Genomic DNA, 5000 nt, shown 5'->3' with positions numbered 1-5000 from the left:
TTACTTTCACTTAAACTTTGTTGGTATATGAGCAATTACCGAATTCTGATGTATTTGAATATATTAAATTTTTTTGTAAGAAAATATTAATAAGGTATATTTTATATATACACATATATATATATGTATGTGTGTGTGTGTGTGTGTGTGTGTGTGTGTGTGTGCATATATATATATATGTTTGTGTGTGTGTGTGTGCATATATATATATATATATATACTAGCATGGGTGCCCGGCGTTGCCCGGGTATTTGGAGATGTATGTTGAGCAAAAAAAAAAGTGGTCAAGTTTTTTTTAATTCTGACCCCTATTATGACCCCTTAAAATTTCTTGTCTTTGGGCTCAAATTAAGTTATTATGTTAGATCCATGTCAAATGAACCTATATCTAAATTTTCAAGTGTTTAGACCGAAAATTCTCGGGGAAATTTGGTAGAGTTCTCATAGGTAAAATCGTTGAACTTTGACATATTAATCGACAAATTTCTAGCCGAAAACCGATCACATCAATTTTCCCAAATCTCAGTACCCTGTATGTATATCAAATTTCGAGTCTGTAGACTGTAAATTGACAGAGTTATTGCGTAGGGAAATGTACACACACAGATACACAGATACACACACAGACAGACAGACACTTTCACTTTATATATATATACATATATGTATATTATTTTTTAGAAGGAATTAGACCTGGAGTCTAAAGAGCAGAGTTTATTTTAATGTAATACTTATAAAAGAAAACATCGCCCATTGTACTGTAGATATATATAATAAGCTCAATAGCTATAGATATCCTGAAGCTATATTAATATTGAGTAAAAACGATTCGTTGAAATTTCAACCATTCGGAGACAAGATATAACAGCATGCCAAAAGATAGACTGACTGGGCTTAAAACAAATTTGATAATGGAGCTAAATAGGGAATATCTGCCTTATAGACGACTAAAATGCTAGTTTTATTTTGGTGTCTTTAACTTCTCCCGCCCCTCCTATGCTTGCAGAGGAGGAGACGATGTTTTAAAGAACAAAACTTTTGTCAAATTATTGTCAATATTTATTGTCAATTATCAATAAAATAAACATCGTTTCCGAAACGATCGTACAATTGAATTGATTTTGTTTGTTTTTTTCCTTTGGAAACTGACTTATAATTCACAACTATGAATCGTTTTACTCAATATGTGTGTGTGTGTGTGTGTGTGTGTGTGTGTGTGTGTGTGTGTGTGTGTGTGTGTGTGTGTGTGTGTGTGTGTGTGTGTGTATAATAGTGAACAAATAATGGAAACACCTTATGAATTCTGCATCGGTTAATAGGTGTTTGAAGCCTATAAAAATTGGAAAAAAATGTTAGTCCCATGTTTTCATTAAGATGCGGGTCTTCTGGCGTGGTCCCAGGTATGTCAACAGGGTCCTTGAGAGGTAAAATGTGCTGTTGCAAGTTCTTTCCTGCTCCCCTCATTTCCAACACTGGTCATATTTAACTAATTTAATTGCACCACGTTATATGTTTTGCGTAATAATGAATATAAAGCTTATTTTGGATTGCACTTGATTAAAGAAACAGAAATACAGAAAAATCTTTATGATGTACGTATTCGTCGCGGAACGAAGATTTCATACTCCAAAAATTACGTAAATTGATCAAGTATTTTTTAAGTATAATATTACGACATTTAGCGCTGATCTTTTTTTATTAATGATTTTGAATACAAACAAAATATCTGTAGTCCAATTGAATTATCGCTTTTGAATTTTGGTAAATCATAAAAGAATATGGCCGATCCCGATTTGTTGAAGCTTTTGTAATATAACTTGATTTTCTTTATTTAAAACACACTACTTCATCAATTTACGCGATTTTTTGGAATATAACATCTTCGTTCGTACCTCATTCTGTACATCATAAAGTTTTGTTTTTTTTTGTATTTTTTTCAAGTGTTGATAAACAGCAGATTCTTTATTAATCAGAACACATAATATAACTAATGTTGGAAAGAGGGGGCAAAAAAGGTCTTGCATCAGCACATTTTTCCTCTCAATAACCTTATAAACATTCGTGGGACCACGTCAGAAAGACTGGTATCTTGCTAAAAAAAAACACACACATTTTGGTAATTTTTCCATTTTTATACATATTAATTAACCCAAAATCCACAAGCCTTTTTCCGTTATTTTGCCCAACCCATATATATATATATATATATATATATATATATATATATATATATATATATATATATATATATATATATATATATATATGGAAATGTATAAAAATGAATACGAAAAGTATAAAAGCTTATAAATTTTCTTTATTCGTTTTCAATTGGTGACCTGCAGGAATACAAAATAATATTATGAAAAAAAAGTTAAAAACCTTTTTTTACAAGAATATATATATATATATATATATATATATATATATATATATATATACAAGAATTATATATATATATATATATATTACAAGAATTATATATATATATATATATATATATATATATATATATTACAAGAATTATATATATATATATATATATATATTACAAGAATTATATATATATATATATATATATATATATATATAATGGCTGTATCGATTGGTTTCATAGATGTAAATCCAATGAAACTCGAGTGATTATTGAAGAGTGCTCAATGCAGGACAGAGCTGGTATATAGTCTGTTTATTATACAAACATTATTGGCTACATATGTGCATATATGTTTCTGTGGAATCCCAATTCAAGGATAACATTTCATTGATGTATATATATATAATGTATACAGTGTATATATATATAATGTGTATAGTGTATATATATAATGTGTATAGTATATATATATATATGTATATATATACATATATGTGTGTGTGTGTGTGTGTGTGTGTGTGTGTGTGTGAACTACTCTGATGGAAATGATGGCCAAAAAATATAGAGACTTGCTATAATATTGAGGTTAGCACTAAAACTCTGAAACTATAATCTTCGAACGAGAGTTACGCATTCTCCACTTGAAAGTTTCATTTCTCTGTTGCAGATAATGACGGTTTAAAAAAAAACCCTGTCATGGTCGTTAGTCCGAAAAGGGGAGACGCGTCATTACATTCCTCCATACAGCAAAAAATTGAACTGATCAACACTCATCGACTGTTGAACGTTTACGAAGTCGATCGTGCAGCTGATGTAAGCACAGTTAGGAGATGAGTTCGTCGATGTTTTTTTTTCACCACCGACGCATCAAAAATAGCTGACAAGAATGCATTTAGAATGGTGATGACTGTGTGCAATGGAAATGATTGTCAGTATGTAAAAAAAGAAATTCCGGAGCACAAAAGGGCGCTCGTCTAATGGTACTATTCCCGTTTCGTAGCGCCTTGTATTTACTTTTTTTATTTATATATTATTTTTTTTTTTTTTGTTAAAAATAGGAGGCATTACTTTTGGAAGGTCCTTCGTATATATATAGCCACACTGAAGAGTTACGAATAAATGAAACGGTCTGTGGATGAATATGTGTGTGTACGTGGATGTGTGTGTGTGTGTGTGTGTGTGTGTGTGTGTGTGTGTGTGTGTGTGTGTGTGTGTGTGTGTGTTAGTGATGGGATGATTCCAATATTTTTCCGATTCCGATGCAATTACAGATTCTGTACTGAATTCCCGATTCCGATACAATTACCAATCCCGATTCCGATTATTTATAAATCTCTAAATATTTTATTATAGAGCCTTTTCCCCGATTTCTAATACCTCCAAATCTGTCGATTTTTTCGATTCCCGATTCCGATTCCGATTAATTGTCCTAGCACTAATATATATATGATATATATAAACAACCATATATCTGTCTGTCAGTCAGTCTATCTGTCTGTCTGTCTGTCTGTCTGTCTGTCTATCTGCATATTTTCAAACTCCTTCAAAACAAAAAGTCGCAGATTGGATGTTTTCTTGACCGTTCTTTTATAGGTCTTTAACCGGTTAAATTTGGTTTTAAAGGGTCAAAACTGGTCAAAATTGAAAAATCGTTAAAAATTTTGTGCATTCATCTTATTTTATTCTTAATTTTTTAATTTTTAATCGGTTTATAAGCGTGTCACGTTGGTAAAGTGGTAACGTCACCAGTAGTTAATTCGAACTACTTTATTAGTTCCATGTAGTACGTCTTACACGTGTTCTGTTGAATAGGGGGATACCATAAACATACTCTTCAGGGACAAATGTATGTTATTCAAGATATTGTTAGAATTTTTTTTTTTTTGCCAAGGAATGGAAACGATTTGGAACAGACAAAATATAACAGGGAAACCTGATGAAACATTTCATTAATATAAAATAAATTTTTATAGCAGTAGAATTTTAAAAGTAGGCAAAAAGGAACTGTTTTCCGTCGCCTTTTTTAAAAACAGTAAAAATAAAAGATAATCCACAATAATTCAAACTTGCAAAATACGCCTAAGTGTCCATAAATAACAGAAATTTTATTATGCACATATATGGAAAATACGTATTATATGTGTAAGTATACACATATAAAAAAGGCTTCCTTCAGTCTTAACAGACTATGGATACCCACTGTAAGGGTGCCTGCGCGTGAAATTTTTTGTGGCAAGAGTTGCGCAATCTTCAACCACATCAATTCTGAGTCGACATAGTTGAATACCAGTGGCAAACGGAGGTTCAGGAAGACTGGAAACAATGCCGAGATAAGCGGAAAGCACATACAACGCCTAGAATTCGCAAATGGTCACCCATCTGGTATTAGCCAGGCTCAACGTTGCTTAACTTCGGTGATCTGACGGGAACCGGTGTGTCAACGTGATTATGCCGTACACATATATATGTATAAATATATTCATGCATGCATATATATGTGTGAATGTGTGTATATATGGATGTATATATACATATATAAATTATACATGCATAAATAAATTATATACATGTAAGTACACATTATATATATATATGCAAATATAAATTATATGTACATAAGTAA

At 31.2% G+C, this 5000-nt stretch overlaps 1 protein-coding gene and 1 pseudogene across 1 annotated transcript in view; both read right to left on the bottom strand.

Annotated features, from left to right (window-relative positions):
* The window catches only part of LOC145255665 (uncharacterized), a 1188349-nt gene that overhangs the window by 1176317 nt on the left and 7032 nt on the right, over positions 1 to 5000 (bottom strand). The gene's annotated exons all lie outside the window — the stretch shown is intronic.
* Positions 4720 to 4836, bottom strand: LOC145255878 (5S ribosomal RNA; annotated as a pseudogene).

The sequence above is a fragment of the Euprymna scolopes genome, chromosome 31 (assembly GCF_053919585.1).
Source record: "Euprymna scolopes isolate OS-2025 chromosome 31, ASM5391958v1, whole genome shotgun sequence".
Lineage (NCBI taxonomy): Eukaryota > Metazoa > Mollusca > Cephalopoda > Sepiida > Sepiolidae > Euprymna > Euprymna scolopes.
The sequence above is the reverse complement of the archived record's forward strand: the minus strand, read 5'-3'. Positions and strand labels throughout refer to the sequence as shown.